General features: G+C 42.6%; 1 protein-coding gene across 7 annotated transcripts in view; it reads right to left on the bottom strand.

Annotated features, from left to right (window-relative positions):
- RALYL (RALY RNA binding protein like) overlaps positions 1 to 15,872 on the bottom strand; it is a 258,264-nt gene extending 242,392 nt beyond the window's left edge. For 2 of the 7 annotated variants that reach the window (XM_088675667.1, XM_088675665.1), the window contains exon 1: positions 14,922 to 15,180. The gene's annotated coding sequence lies outside the window, so the exon portion shown is untranslated. Of the gene's footprint in view, positions 1 to 13,931; positions 15,201 to 15,795 lie in introns of those variants that run through there. The other 5 variants (XM_060277726.2, XM_088675663.1, XM_088675664.1 and 2 more) reach the window with 4 other exon arrangements.
- Positions 15,873 to 17,299: the final 1,427 nt, after the last annotated feature.

Genomic DNA, 17,299 nt, shown 5'->3' with positions numbered 1-17,299 from the left:
GTAGCAAAACATGCAAGCCTAGTAGCTAAGCAGCTTTGTAAATCATGTTTTAGTGGCTCTTCCCACTAGGGTCGCATGCTGCATACAGCCCAAGGTCTCTGAGTTAAAGAGGGATGCAGTATATGATTTATATAGTCGTACCTTGGGTTCAGAACTTAATTCGTTCTGCAAGTCCATTCTTAACCTGAAACTGTTCTTAACCTGAGGTACCACTTTAGCTAATGGGGCCTCATACTGCCGCCGCGCCACTGAAGCACAATTTCTGTTCTCACCCTGAAGCAAAGTTCTTAACGCGAGGTACTATTTCTGGATTAGCAGAGTCTGTAACCTGAAGCGTCTGTAACCAGAGGCACCGCTGTACATTCATACTAATATAAAATGATAGTGACATTAAACAAGTGCAAGTGAACATTAACATTCATCAAACTTCAAATTAATACTAACTTGTCACATGCATTTTTTTTCCCCTGCAGCCAGAATCACGAGTGGTTGTCTTTAATTTTGTTAGCAATTTCTTGTAATTCTCAACCACAAATAAATCCTGTAACCAGAAAATGAATTCTTAAAAAAAATGCTTTGGCTATGAACAATCAAACTATAACATTACTTATTTGAACTCTTAACATTGTAAACATAAAGCCTAACTATGTAACTGCAAATGCAGGTGCTTGACTGGGCTTTTCACAAGTATTTATGAGACTTTTGACTGAATGTATAGAGACTGAAACATTTACAGCTGCATTAATTTAAATATAGAATAACTATCACACCCGTCAGTCCACAACTGGTCATTCATATGATTGAGAATCTGTAACAGAAACTTCTCTTACTTCAATATATTATCATTTAAAGTGATGTTTGATGTAACCTAGTTCAAATGGAGATGCTTAGCATAGAGTATTTGTTAGAAGTCATTCATTCAAATTTGACATACCGTAGTTGGAGAAATTGTTGCGCTATTATGATCGTTTAATCAGCACGAGTGCTCCTCTCCTACCACCATGTCTTGTTCTGGGAGATTCTCTCAATGCCCCCCTGCCCAGCCCCTGTGCTGATCTGGTGTAGTGCATGGGGCAGGAAGGGAAGGGGGTGAGAGGCTGGGAGAGGTCACACTCTGTGGGAGCTCTTGGGTTCTGCAACTCCCTCCCCACAGAGATGCACCTGGCAGCTTCATTTTGGCAAATGCTGAAGACACACCTCTTTACCCTGGCTTTTGACACTTGAGATGTACATTTTTTATAATTTAATATGTTTTAGACTGTTTTTGACATTGTTGTAGCCCACCCTGGGACCCTAGGGTGAAAGGCAGGTAATAGATTTTAATATTAACACATATGAACAATCTAGGTACACTTATCTGAATGTATGTATTGAGCAAGCAACGGATCGTGTTTATATTGTTGTTGTTCCTGTTGTTATTACTCCTACTATTATTACATCGCCTTTTTCCCTAACAAAACTCTAGGCAGCTTACAAATAAAATCAAGAATCACTGGAAACGTAGAAAAAACTATCATTAAAAAACAAGTAAACATGAACAGATTACAACTCGATACATATTTAAAACATACAAATAACTACAATAAAAACAGCAAAGCACCAGCCCTTTCATTGTGTCACTTTTTCCATGCAGAAGAGTGTCCCAAAGACAAAAGCTGTACCAAAAGGTACATTCATGTGTGGAAGTCACACAAGTCAGGGCTTTGGTGGAAGAATGGGAACTAAACAGCCAACCTAAGCAAGGCAAAAGTAACACCAGGTAGATAGAAAGACTAAAAATATTATAACAAGCGTCACAATTGTTTGGTATTCTCATATACAGACTTGTCTTGCCCAAATAAAAGGTATTGCAGTAATGAATGATTGGAAGACTGGAGAACAGTTGTGCTACTTGGAAGAGGATACATGGCCAACAGTCTGGTGGAATGCTCACTCACAAGAGACCAGGGCCCTGCGGGATTTGACATCTTTCAGCAGGGCCTGCAAGACGGAGCTGTTCCGCCAGGCCTTTGGTCCGGGCCCAGTCTGACCCCCATCTTTCTATGGGACCCTGTATGTAAGTGGCCTCCTTACATACCTTGTGGTGTAGTGGTTAAGAGTGGTAGACTCATAATCTGGGGAACCGGGTTCGCGTCTCCGCTCCTCCACATTCAGCTGCTGGGTGACCTTGGGCTAGTCACACTTTTTTGAAGTCTCTTAGCCCCACTCACCTCACAGTGTTTGTTGTGGGGGAGGAAGGGAAAGGAGAATGTTAGCTGCTTTGAGACTCCTTCGGGTAGTGATAAAGTGGGATATCAAATCCAAACTCCTCCTCCAACTCCTCCTCCTCCTCTTCTCCTTCTCCTTCTTCTATTGGCCCATATGGGACCAGCACAAGTGGTCGGGCCTGGTGAACTTTTAATTCCTTACCCCTACAGTTATGATTTGTGGGTTCCAACTTAATTTTATGTTGATTTTAAATGTGATTCGAATTGTATTTTAAACTAATTGTTTGATTTTGTGTTTTTAATGTATTATATATTTGGTGTTAGCCACCCTTAGCCCGGTCTCGGCCGGGGTATAAATATTATTTATTATTTATTATTATTATTATTATTAATCCTTCAAAATTATTCCGCTTCCCAGAAAGCTTGCTTCGCTTAAAAGTAAATCTGTTTAGGGTTGGGGAGAAAGAACAGCAAGTCCCACTGTTTGCTACAACTTTCAGTAAGTGGAGAGGGCACACTCCTATATGCTGTTAATATACAATGGGGGGGGGGGAGTCTGCATTCTGCTCTTAGGCCAATAAAAGCACTTACACAAGACCTAGCCTGTGACAATGATGATATAGGAATGTCTCCAAGCAATTGCCTTCTCCTCTTTGAGTCCATCTCATACTTTTTTGACCACCATGAGTTAGGAGAGATAAAAAGAAAGAGCTCTAGGCTAGGGTGACATAAAATATGGCATGGTATCTGCATATTTTTGTATAACTCATGCATTTAGCCTGAAGCAGCATCACAAATATTATCCTCATCCTACCACACACTTCAGAATAATTTCTTTTAAAAGGCAATAAACAGTCATAACACAAATTAAGTTCAATAAGAACTGCAGGCACAGCGTGTCTTGAGATCGGCCCTTGTTTGACTAGAAAGGCTTCTATAAAGCTTTTTTGAAAATATGAAATCATTTTTCTCAAATTTAATTCAGTGCCATTGCTGAGATAAAAAGAGTGCTCTGTATGGTGCAAACATTCTACTATTCTAATAGTACACTCCTGTGCATGTTTACTAGGAAGTAGGTTCCCCTTTGTTCAACAGAGCTGACTTGCAGGTAAATATGTGTAGGACTGCAGCCAAAATATGAAAGAGCTCTAGAATGAAACAGTGCTGTGAAGGAAAATATCCAAAAAGACAGGTCTGAAATATAAATTTTAAAAAACATAAGCAATAAGAATCACTACAACACAGGTATTCAAAAACTCTTCTTCTTTTTTTTACCTTGCAAGTCAATGCTTGAAAGCTGTGAGATAGGCAGACATTCATGGCCTCCTGTGGCATTAATGTGCTAGTGACAAGTCTGCCCACATTGAACTCTCTTTTAAAGCAAATTCAAATGTGATTTTGATAAAATACATGTTTTTTATTGGCCCTGAACTCTATGCAGTCTCATTATCACCTAAATGTATAACCATGAAAAAAATCTAGATAAAAGCTAGCTGTAAGTGGCCCCCCAATGAAATGTGAACACGATTTGCTGGCCTATTGTTCACTTTTGCTTTCAGGTACAAACTTCTAGCCTATTCTGAACTTAATAATACATCACTTGGTTAGCTAAGCGTGACCGTCCCCTAATTAGGCCATCACTTTTTATTACGCAAAGTGTCACATCATGTACCCTGAACTCTACAGCAATGAAATAATACATACCAGATCAACACAGACTGAAAGAAACCAATCAAAACACAGTGGCATTAAGCATTTCTCTTGGAATGGTAAGTTGCATGTAACTTTGTTCTGATGTATTTATTTTAAGGAAAAGCAGCGTGGTTGGTGACAGCTTGAACAGAGAGCCAGCAGGACACAGGGGCTGCTTAAATCAATCTCTCATACCATTTTCCTGCTTAAAATACTGTGTTCTGTTGCTTCCCTCCCCCCAGAAGCAAAAAGATATGGGAACCCCAAGCTCCACAGTGAAGGGCTATTGAGCAGTAAAACAGCCTGATTGAAAAGACTAAAGCACCCCTTCTCAAGTCGAATGCTTTGCATGTCAAAAACAACAAGAAGAAGCAAATATTGGAGGTGTGTACAACCAGATACAATGTCTATTTTGGCTCTAAGCTATAGAAATGCAAATCATTCATATATTTACAAACAAACATGATGAGAGAAAAGTGCAAAATTAAGATTAATAACAAATTGGAACCATGAATGTACGGAATAGTAGTAGTACTACCCTGTTTCTCCGAAAATAAGACATAGCTATAAAATAAGCCGTAGCAGGATTTTTAAGCATTCAAGGAATAAAAGCCATACCCCGAAAATAAGACATAGTGATAGGTGCAGCAGCAATGCTGGTCGCGGCAGGAGGAGGAAAAAAATAAGATATCCCCTGAAAATAAGCCATAGTGTGGTTTTTTTTGAGGAAAAATAAATATAAGACAGTGTCTTATTTTCGGAGAAACACGGTAGTAGTAATGCTCTGAAGAATTTGAAAGATACACTATGATTTTCAGTCCTCAACCCACGCCAGCTCCATTGAGCACTTCCTGACCAGCTCACTGGTCTTTCCTTTCCTCCATACTTTTGGAAATTTACCTTGTCCAGCTCTTTTGATACAAGTTCTAGAATGGGTAATTATAACAAAAAAAAAGCTGTCTTATCCTGAGTCAGATTATTAGTCCACCTAACTGAGTATGTCTACTACACTGGCTGGCACCAGCTGTCTAGAACTTCAGACAGGGGTCTCTCTCCCAGCTCTCCCTGGAGGTGTTGGTGGTTGCACCTGGGGTGTTTTGCATGCAAATCATGTGCTCTACCATTGAATGCCTTTCCCATAGAGTTGAACTAAAACTGTACACTTGAGCATCCTTCTGTACTTCACGCCAAGGAAGTTTATTTACCCTTATTAGTGATGACAAAGGGAAAACTTTCCCCATATACAATATGAATAAAAGGTATTGTTCAGGCTTTCCTGGTAACTACAGAGTCACCTATTCAGCTGGCTGAACTACATGTTATTAAATACCGCTTTGTTCTGCTGATGGGATGGGGAACCAGCTGCCTTCCAGATGAGGCCCTCCAGCCCCAGCCAGCACGACAAATGGTCAGCAATTATGGGAGCTGATGTATAGCGACATTTATGAGGATCCAAGGTTCCACACCCCTGTTCTACTGTACAGAGGACTCATTGGCACGGGAAGATATGTCATACCACACTCCAAGGGATTCTTTGGAGACAAAGAGAGAACAGTGACAGGACTAAAGTAGGGAACCCACATCTTTCACATGAGATCTCAGGTAACGCCAGGAGAAGCCCTACCACTAAAATATTGAAAAATGAATGCTGACCAGGTGGCGGGACTACATTTATAGAGCCCGGAGTGGGGGAGCACAGGATGCTTAATTAATAACATTAACCCATTTATTTTTACTCATTTTTTTTTGCTTAGCAATTTCGCTCAGTTATTCAAAAAGTAAATTATATCATTTGTTCGAATTGTTGGCTGATGACTCACTGTGTTATAAAATCAGTCAATTGTGCAAGAATGATGTTTCCTACATAAGTGATCACAAATCAAAGTCCAATTGCTTCTATGAGATTAAATAAACTATTCAAATTAACTTACACTTTTCAACTCTTTTAAACCTAAGGAAAATAATCAAGTTTTAAAATTATTCAATCTTTTCCTCCACAAATGGGAAAGAAAAGAAAGCATTAAAATACTACCTCAATTTTAAACATTTCTTAAGATTAACATGTAATTAGGCTTACTGAAATAATTTTGTACAGTATATTGCAGGAAACCAAGGCTCTTACTTAGTCTCCACAAAAGTACGTATAGCATCAACAATTGTTCAAGCCAAAAATGTATTATGTCAAAATGAATTTTAAATGAAACTTCAGGTACCAATACATTTATTTATCTATGCTACTTCATACTATCAAGACGGCATTGCTGGCTAACACATCACACTAAACCATGATCTGCCAAGACATGCACAACCAGAAAGGACCTGCTGTGCACCACAGGTTTCTACACTCCTCCCCACTCCATATGTCCAGGAGCAGGACTTTTTTAACACCCTCTCCCAACCCCTGCACCCCAGCCTCCCTTGAATCTCAGCTAGTTAGACTATCTGGACTGGGAATTGTAACTTATAACAAATGATTGTCAGTTTCAAAGCAATACAACTTCAAACCATTGTTTCTGAAGCTGGCTTATTAAACTAACCAGAGTTTGTTATAAACCTGGATCCCTTTGTGGATAATACAGCACACATTTCTATTTTTAAAAGCTGCCAAATTCCTCCTATATCAGTTGGGAGAGTGTGGATATATGAGCCAAAGGCTGACAATAGCTCCTTCCTTCTCATACACATCTCACTAAGCCAATACGAATCAAACAGAGCAACTGGAAGTGATATAACACTAGTCAATCAAAGTTGTAATTAACCTTTTTCATGTAACTATCCCCAGACAGCACATATTTGCACTGATCTTCAGAGAAGCTAAAATTAGTAGATTCAAGTGTTTTCAGGGTATTGATTCCTCCCCCTTAAAATATAATGTACCAATAGAGAATGGTATTGCCATATTTTAGAATGTTTAGAACAGGCACCCCCAAACTTGGCTCTCCAGATGTTTTGGGACTACAATTCCCATCATCCCTGACCACTGGTCCTGTTAGCTAGGGATGATGGGAGTTGTAGTTCCAAAACATCTGGAGGGCTGAGTTTGGGGGTGCCTGGTTTAGAACATTCCAACAAAAATGATTTCCAAGAAATCCTTAGAAGTTGTTTGAATGCAAGAAGCAAGCCACCATCCAAGTCCCGGCCACTGACTAGCAGTGCTTTACAGAGCAGTAGGATCACAGTTGCCTCTGTAGCTTGGCCACACACAGTGGCCAGGATGAGATGTGAGGAGGGGGGGGGGAAGGATAATCGCTGTACAATCAGGCCTCCCCCTCACTGCCTCCAGAATACCGTTTTGAGGGCTTCTGCTAGTGAGAATCCCCGTGGCAGAACTTCTGTCTGCATAGATGTTTGGTAGGTAAAGAGGAAGCTCCACGCTGGCAGGAGGCTGGCAGAGCTGGGCCAGGTGACACCCTTACCCAATCCACCATCACCATCCAACCTGCTACAAAGTGAGTTTGGAGTGCTCTGCCTGACAACAATCCTTAATACGTGTACAGTACTAGGAAGTAAATCCTATGAAGTACAGTGGCACTTATTTCTGAGTAAACATGTACAGGATTATTTTGTGTGCACTTTATTGAATCCTACCCCTACTGCTGCAAATAGCTATTTCAGTTCCAACTACTTTTGACTACTGGAATAACTTCTTGTATTTATACAGCATATAAAGCTAACATGATATAATTTTCCTTTTTTCTTTTTTTACTAAATGTAAGTCATCTAAACATACTAAATCATACATCCATTTTGAATTTCCCAGGACAACTGCACCACGGACTACTGTATATATGAGTTTGAGTACAGTGGCCGCTCGGGTTGTGAACGTGATCCATGCAGGAGGCACGTTCGCAACCTGCAGCGCTGCATCTGCGCACGCGCGGGTCGCAATTCGGTGCTTCTGGGTACTTTCGGGTTCAGTGCGGGACGCAACCTGAAAAGACGCAACCTGAAGCGTCTGTAACCTGAGGTATTGTAGTAATGGCACAAAACTGAGGGGATTCGTTAATGCAATCAACCCTTCTTGCAGTTACTTAAAACATTTGATATATATGTGAAGTCTGTCTTTGTAAATTGGTGCAACATATGACTGACTGCCCTGCCATTGCATGCTCTGGAAGGCTAAAATTTGAATTTCTGATTTGTCAGAGGCAAGGTGACAAATTATATGAACACTGCTTACACACATTCAGAATTATGTATGTGTCTCCACTGCAATGTAAAAAAAGAGATTTGCCTTAGTCCAGAAGAATGCAAGACAACTGAAGACTGAATGCCCATTGCTGCACTTGCATCATGACAAAGTAATCAGAGCAGAGGAAGGAAATGCCCAACCACAGCCTAGAGACTTCAGTTTCCATAAAAACAGACTGGTGTCATGAATGGATTCTGATCAAAGCCTGTCACACTGCTGTGTAAGGAAAACTGAATCATGACATGCCAGCATGAAAAAAGAAACAGATAATGGGAAAAAACCTCAATGAGTCAAATGTAAATTCAAATGTATTTACCGTGTTTCCCCCTTTTTAAGGCGTAGTCATAAAGTAAGCCGTAGCAGGCTTTTAAAGTATTTGTTAAATAGAAGACACCCCCTGAAAATAAGCCATACCTCCGCGCTGCGCGGAGTGAGACCACGAGCGCCCAGCCAGCCAGTGATACAGAGCATGCTAGCCACAGCAGCAGGAGGAGGTTGTCTGCCTCTTTTCGGGTGAAGGAGGCAGACGCCCGGAACCGGCTGCCGCAGCTGGACCCGACAAAGGCAAGACCACTGCTCGCCCCTGGGGGCTGCGGAGGCAGCTGGGCAGGGACAGCCGGAGCCCAGCCGGGCAGCAGCAGCAGCGGGAGGACGAGTACGGTGCTGCTGCTGGCCACGGCAGGAGGAAGCAGGCGCCCGAAAGCGGGCCAGGTGGAGGCGAGCCGCTGCTCGCCTCGCCCCTGGGGGTCGCAGAGGAGGCTGGGCGGGGACAGCCGGAGCCCAGCCAGGCAGCAGCGGAAGGACGAGGACGGCACTGCTGCTGGCCACGGCAGGAGGAAGCAGGCGCCTGAAAGCGGCGGCTGCTGCAGTCCCAACAGAGCGCGGAGCAGCGCCGCTCGTCCCGAGGCAGTGGGACCCAGCAGCAGCGCCGTCCTCATCCTCCCGTTGCTGTTGCTGCTGCTGCCGGGCCAGGTGGCTCCTGGGGGTCGCAGAGGAGGCTGGGCGGGGACAGCCGGAGCCCAGCCAGGCAGCAGCGGAAGGACGAGGGCGGCGCTGCTGCTGGGTCCTGCTGCCTCGGGAGGAGCGGCACTGCTGCACGCTCTGTCGGGCGCCTGCTTCCTTGCCGCGGCCAGCAGCAGCGCCGTCCTCGTCCTTCCGCTGCTGCCTGGCTGGGCTCCGGCTGTCCCCGCCCAGCCTCCTCTGCGACCCCCAGGAGCCACCTGGCCCGGCAGCAGCAGCAACAGGAGGATGAGGACAGCGCTGCTGCTGGGTCCCACTGCCTCGTGACGAGCGGCGCTGCTCCGCGCTCTGTCGGGACTGCAGCAGCCGCCGCTTTCGGGCGCCTGCTTCCTCCTGCCGTGGCCAGCAGCAGCACCGTACTCGTCCTCCCGCTGCTGCTGCTACCGGTACCTGGCTGGGCTCCGGCTGTCCCCGCCCAGCCACCTCCGCAGCCCCCAGGGGCAAGCAGCGGCCTCGCCTCCGCCTGGCCCAGCTGCAGCAGCCGGTTCCGGGCATCTGCCTCCTCCTCCTGAAAAGAGGCATAGAATCATATGATTCTATGAAAAGAAATGCCCCGCGGCAATGAGGGAGGGTCTCTGGGTTGGCTGGGCATGGGAGTTGAGCGTGGCGGCCCCAGGAGGAGCGCGGGCAGCACTGGGCGCGCTCCTGGCTCTGACCACGCTCGCCTGTGAAAAAGTATGACGTGCGCCCAGCTCCAAAGGTCAAAATGTAGATTGCTTAATTAAAAAAATATGACACCCCACCGAAAATAAGCCATAGGCTTATTTTCTTGAGTAAAATAAATATAAGACGGTGTCTTAAAATGTGGGAAACACGGTACCATGGGTTCTTCCGTGGATGGAGAAAGGAGATCTCCTCTGAGCTCTGGAAATCTCTGGTGCAACCCAATCAAAGATATATCACTACTGTTGCAAAATGTATCATAAAGTTACAGAGGTATATTTTGTTTGTTTATTTTCTTTAGCAATTTAGGTGCAGCTTTTCAGGATTTGATCATTTTACTTTAAGCAGCTTTAAGTTTGTGTGTGTGTGTGTGTGTGTGTGTGTGTGTGTAGTCACATTAATATCCACAACACAAAGCAATGCAATACTTAACTCATGGAATAAAAACAACCAGGCAGTCAATGATAAGACCATATAGAACAACAGAGCCAGCCCCCTCATTTGTGGTACAGGATACCTGCTTGGCTTAACCAACACTAACTGGAAAATAAAAATATTTATGTTTTGCCTAAAGAAATCAAGGAGAATGTTGAATTCAGCTCTCCAATAATGGAGAGTTCCACCGCCAAAATCTAGTTGTAGCTACTGATGGATCCACAAGCAGGCCCTCTAGTCTAGGCCAATCTTAAAAGTCCAGCCAGGTTTACATGGATGCAGCTGGTTCTTTAAGTAACCTGGTCCCCAACTGTTAACTGCATTAAAGGTCATAAACAGCACTTTGAATTGGACTCAGAAACCAACTAGTTGCCAGTACAGTGGTACCTCAGTTTAAAAACAGCCCTGTTTACAAACGATGTGGAAGGGCACTGGCGGCGGGAAGCCTCATTAGGGAAAGCGTGCCTCGGTTTAAGAACAGTTTCGGTTTAAGAACGGACTTCGGGAACGGATTAAGTTTGTAAACCAAGGTACCACTGTATAGCTAATATTATATTGGAGTAATATACTCTGAGCACCTTGCCCTGACCAACATCAGGGCTGCAGTATTTTTCACTAGCTGAAGTGCAAGTATGTTACTGAAAACCTTTCTATACTACGGCTGTAGTCTATGCATACTTACTGTATTTAAGACTAATTTCTACTGAATTCAATGGAACTAACATGCATAGGATCAAGCTGTGAGAATTAACTAGATCTATCAAATGTACTGTATGCAAGAACTATCATCATGCAGAGCTATCCTAACATGTTTATTTGGAAGTAAGTCTCTAAGCACGAATTGTCTTACTTCCATATAAGGATGCTTAAGATCCTTACACCAATTCAAAGGGCAAGCTGCAAGCATAAACAAACAAACATCCAAAACAGAGACACTAAGAGATCCTTTCCTGTGCATCTCTGTCTATATCAGTGCAAAAACACTCTTATTAAATGGGGGCACTTAGCACCTTCTTGAGACGAGCCCTTAACTGTGAAGATTTATTTCCAGATAATAGTGAAGTTGGACTTCACAACTAACATATTCTGTTAGAGAGCCATTCAAAGTAAGATTGTGTTCCTTTGAAGAAAACTGAGATATTTAAATTGTATTTCAATTACTTTGCCATTTTCAAATGTTATTATGGGTACACAATCTTGTATGCATCCATTATAAAATATTCCGAATTTACAAATCTGTTGCTTCAGATATTGGGAAAAAGCACTGATATCTCAATATTTTCAGACTTCCAGTCACTTCATTGAGAAAACTCAGTTTCTGACAGCATTAAATTCAATCAGCTAAGACATGCACACTGATAAATAAAAAGGATGGGGCTGCATTCCAAAACACACCTGAGAGTCCAATCCAACACATATTTACACATGCCTGATTCTGCATAGGACCAGGCTACTACTTGGAGACAAAGTTCACTGAAATAAAAGGGACTTGCCTCTGTGTAAATATAATTAGGATCTGGCTGCACCTGTCTACAAAATATTACTGTATACTCTATGTACGCATCTCAAAATGGCAATTCTCCAAAACTCTACAATATTTGGCTCAAGTTTTGAAAATACTATACAGTACACATATTCTTCATTACATTCAGAATATTCCAGAGGACCTTCAATGATTACTCACCCAGAAGAAAATGGAAGTGCTCTGAAAAAGCACTTAAGAATATACTCATAATTTGGAATGTTTCCTCCTAAAACACTGTATCTGACAAAGTTTTATTAGTTCCCACATGCATCAGAAAGTGTTCGGAATTAATTTTATATGAAAAAGCACAAAGATATGGCACCTAGTGAAGTGGCATTCTTTAAAATCACTGAGGTAACACATCTGCATTATCTAACAAAGCAAGGCAAGGCAAGTCTGCTTTGTTTGGTAAAAGCATCTTTAAAATATCAAAAATGAAGGCATCTCTGAAACAATGGTGGCTAAATGCAAAGGTTTCTCAGCCCCTGACCGATCGATTTAGAAGCCTAAACATTTTAAAATAATGCTTTTCAAATGCTTTGCTGAAGACAGTAACTATTCCAAACAAGCAACTTATATTCTCTACATATAGCCAGGATCCTGAATATACATTCAATTGAAACTGATGTATTTCAGACTGTTTTTCTTAATACTTTCAGTATATATTCTAAAACATGGTATAGTATGTTGTTAAATTGGTACTTCAATAGTACAACCTGATCCTATGCAAGTTTATTTAAAAGTAAATCCCAATGAGTTCAATAGGACTTGGTTTCCAGAAAGTGTGTACTGTAGATAGGATTGTAGCTTTAAGCATATTTACACAGAAACAAAGTTTCATTTCTACAGAAAGGTGTTTATCTTTGAGATGTACAATCAACACCTCTGTTAAATGCTACACATATGAATTAGATAAACAGCTATCTCTTGAGAAGTCCTGCTGGGTCAGTTGCATGAAATTTACAACCCTTTTTTCAAGTTTGCTAAGTACTTTTATTGCATACTACTGGAAAATGTATATCTTCAGTCTCTGCATTTCTATACAGCATTACTCAGTTGATTTAATTTGGTTTTCCACATCCCAACAACCTTAGCACTGCAGATTATGCAAGAACAAACTTTTCCCATCATTACCATATGCATGTGCAAAGCATTTCAAATTAAATAAATTTTAGACAGATGTAGGAACAGCTTTCTCTCCAACCTAAGTAAAACTATTTTGCATTTGGTTAAAAACATGAAAATATACCACTGCACACTTGTTGTGCCTGGCTGTGTTAAAGAAACCACAAAGTAAGTGTCCATGTAATCTGAACACTACCATTTTAAAGTACAGAACAGCAAACATGCAAAACATCTAACTCTGACCACATATTGAACTACTCAAATAAAGCTTGGTGGGATGGGGGAAGGAGGAAAAAATTTCAAACCGCATCTTCATTTACACTCTTTTAAAAACATCATCTATCACTACTCAATGATTAACAGCATGGCGAACAAAGCAATCCATTTATTGCCCAAATCGTGAATTATGATGAAAGGTAACTATTTCCCAGGCACTGGAGGTCAGTAACACCAATAATCACTAAACCCCAATGAAAACAAATACCAAGTGTTTTCTTATAGGCAAATCTTTGTCCATATATCTGAAAACTGATAGGTAGGAGTCACAGTGCATTATTAGGCATTGTTAAGGAGGAAGGCAGATGTTGGAAATGGGGGGGGGGGTTTGAGGTGTGCATGTGTGTTTGTGTGTGGTGTATCTGGTTGCAAAAAATGTCTCAGGCTCAAGCCTGATAAGGTAACAAGCTTCAGAGGGATGCTGCTGTTGCTGCTGCTGCTATGTCTGTCTCAAACACCTAGTGGGCAATAACAAAACCCCAACATCTTTCTCTCTATCAAGTCCTGGCATTGTCAGTTCCTTAACCCGATCAAAGAGTCCCTGTCTGTGAGATGTGTCTCAAGAGTTCCACTCAGGTAAGCTCCCTTTATGCACACAAACCATGCAATGACCTGTGCACAATTACTACAGTTTTGCATCTATTCAAACAGCAAAAGAATACCTAGCTTCATCTTCATTTCATCACTTACAGCTCTGCAGCTAAGGCTCAAGAGATCTTATTTGGGGAGAGAGGGAGGGGGAATCTTGGTAATGTAATTTACAAAGAGTGGAAACGCCTACAAGGAGCTAAAGTACCTGCACTGGGGAGATGTTCAGTTGTTCACTTCATCTTCCGTTGACAAGGAAACCAAACCGCACTTCATTCTCCAGGAAAACCTTCCACTGCCATCATTTGAAAACGTACTTATTTGTATATATGTGTATATCTATCAACATTATGATAATCATCATAACATTATCTCGGTATAAAAGAATAAAAAAGTGAAATTTTGGAAAGGAATTATCTTTGGCTTTTTCTCTCTTTTTTGCAATATGGTATTTTTTTTTTTTAGGAAGTGGGGGTGTATTTAAAAATGATCAACAGTACCAAGCTGCAAGAAAAGTTTCACATTATAACCGGGCACCAAAAACAGAAAAAGAAGAAAAACGGCTGATTGCAACCGGGTGTCCAAAAAAAGGAAACAAAACGAAAAACAAAAACCATTTAACAAAATTAATATCTTGCTTAGTGGCTTGCACCAGTATTGCAAGATTACAAACTCTTTGTAAACACTGCTGTAAAATGCATTTTCAAATCTCATATATATACAAAAAAACAAAAAAAACAAAACACCACCATCAAAAATCTCTGCAAAACAGAGTTTAAGCAACATGCCCATTTCTCACCTCTTTGGTTTTTTTTAATAAAAAAAATATGCATCATAATTCACATCGCTTTTCTTTCTTTCTCACAACAAAACCAGTTGCATATGTATAAATACGTATAATTTATCTGCATTTACGTTATTGCTGGACTGGCAAGTCTATTTCTCTCGCTCGCTCTCTTTCTCCTTTCCTCTTTAGGCTCCCAGTGACTTCCAGTTCCAGCAACACCTTTTGCTCCCAGTTTAGTAAACCATCGCATGCTAAGAAAAAAAAACTTGTCATCAGAAAAAGGATCAAATCCATGAAAACAAAGAGGTTAAAAAATAAAAAAGCAGCAAAAACAAAAACAAAAAAAGGAAGAGAGAGGGGAAAAAACAGGACGAAAAAGGAGGACAAGAATGTCAGCGGAAAGGTACTCACCGAGCGGGAGTAAAAGGAAGGAATAAAAATGCGAGTTACTATAAAATACAGTATGGCGGTGGAAGAAGGAATGAGGCGCTTTTTGCTCGCTCTCTCTCCCCCCTTTTTTTTATTCCTCCCCCTCTTTAGTCTCAGCCTCAGGCAATTGCCACGTGATTCGGAGCCAGGCTGACTCGCAGGCAAAAGGGGGTGGGGGGGAAGGAGCAGGCGGGGAAGGGGCAAACCCCACCGGAGGAGCCCAAGTCGCTCGCACGGCAGCAGAAGCAGAAGCAACACTAGCGGCGCCAGCAGAGGAAGGAACTGGAACCGGCAGTAAGGAGGACGAGGAGGCGGCAGCAGCAGCAGCAGCAGCTCTTAGCTTCGGCAGCCCTGCGTGGTGCTGGCGGCAGCGGCAAACAGCAGCCCAGACAAGCAGGTGCCCCACGCGCCGCACTAGGCAAGCGCACGCGCGCGGGCGCGCGGAGAGGAAGAGCCGCCTGTGGGGAGCGGGGGAGGGAGGCGCGAAAAGCAGCGCGAGGCGAGCGGGGGGGGTGCGCGAGCGGGGGGGAGAGAGTTTCCTCACGGACGTGAGGAAGCAGCTGCTCTGCTCCTCTTTCTCTCTCTCTGTGTGTGTGTGTATATAGGAGTGTGACAGACAAATGTAGGCGAAAGCACGCACGCGCACACAAAAAGCCACAACTTGCCACCGCCACTTCCCCTCAAAAGTTACTCCTGTCCCTCCGCGCTCGCGGTCCACGCCGCCACCAGGACAAATTCCGGAGGGAACAGCACACAAAACACACGCGCACGCACACACACACGAAAAGGGTGTCTTGTGGCGCCTTCAAATTTGCTGTGTGTGAGAGAGACTGAGAGGAAGTGGGCACCAACCAACCTCATACCACAATAATACACCTTTCAGACTTGCTTTTGCGTCTCGCTTTCCCTTTCCAGTATCACCTTATCATGGCTCCACTTCCCTCACCGGAGGAGGGCTGCTTTGAGCGCCTTCCTCTAATGGTTGTCAGGAATTTGAAATATTGCTGCTGCTGCTGCACCTCGCGCCCCAGCGAGATCAAAAGGAGAGGAGAGCTGCTTCCTGCCCGCCTGGAAGTTTGGCTAGGGACCTAGAGGGAGCAGCTTTGAGGAATGGGGAATGGGTTTGGATGTGCTAGTGGATCAAAAGCACCTGCTGAAAGGGATGTGGAGGGTTAAATGCAGCATCCTCTGCAGCTTTGGAAGCCCCACCTCCTCATCAGCCACACATGCAGCTGGTGCACAGAGGGACATGCACTCTGCACATGCTCTGAGTAAAGTCAATGGTCTACATTGAAATCTAGGGTCTGGAGCTTGGAGCCGGTGGGGGGGGGGGGAAGTGGTGCTGAAAATATTGGTAAGCGTCTTCTCCCTTCCTGACCAACGCCCGCATTTCTCTCAGGTTGTACACCTGTCAAAGTGCTTTGGAAATGAGCGGTGTGCAAAGTCATTGCTCCAAGATGTGCAACAGGATTTATGCCCTGCAGTGCTGGGGCAAAATTCAGTGCCAGTTGCAGCAGCTGATGGGATTATGGCAGCAATCCTAAACAAATTTACGAGGAAGCAAATCTCATTGTGAGCTCAGTGACTATTTTCAAATACTGTATATGTATATTTATGATTGGGCTGTAAGACCACTAAGCTGCAATTTTAGCAACACTTACGTAAAAGTGCCATTAAACTCAATAGGAATTGTAGGTAAATCTGTTGATGACCGGGGATGCCAGCTTGCTTTAAAAAGTTTTTTTCATTGATAGATACAATTTTAATTGCTTCCTACAGGGGTGACATAGTACACGTGAAACATTCAGAATGCTTGAAAATTATAGCATACAGTTAAATCATCATTCAATAAAATTACTCTCTTACTTAATCAGCCACTATCATGCTCAACAATGGATTGATTACATCATTTTGGTTGGTTCTCATCATATTCCAATGTAATTATTTTTAGTGTTTGTAAATTATTCAGTTACATTCCTAATTCATTTGCTCCCATGTAGATAAGTACTTCACAAACTTTTTAGCTTAAATTAAATCTTTTTTACTTCAATTCCTCAATCCCCACAATTTTTAACTCCCCATTCTCCCTAGGAAATGACAGTAAATAATAGCAGCCTCATCTCTCTACACAGTGCTGCTTAATGCTTTCTTTATTATTATTGGAGTTCAAAATGCGTACTAACAAAAATAGTTACTTTCCTCTTTTTGTAGATTTGTTATGGCTTTTTGCACTGCTCCCAGCTGCTCCCTTATCAACTGAGTTTGGAAATCAACAGCAGTGTGCTATACTTTATAATAAATAGGTATGCATAAAGTGATATGTATCAAGGTAGCCTTATGAATATGTAAACCTTCTAGAA

The sequence above is a fragment of the Zootoca vivipara genome, chromosome 8, assembly GCF_965207765.1.
Source record: "Zootoca vivipara chromosome 8, rZooViv2.hap1.1, whole genome shotgun sequence".
NCBI classification, from domain to species: Eukaryota; Metazoa; Chordata; class Lepidosauria; order Squamata; family Lacertidae; genus Zootoca; species Zootoca vivipara.
The sequence above is the reverse complement of the archived record's forward strand: the minus strand, read 5'-3'. Positions and strand labels throughout refer to the sequence as shown.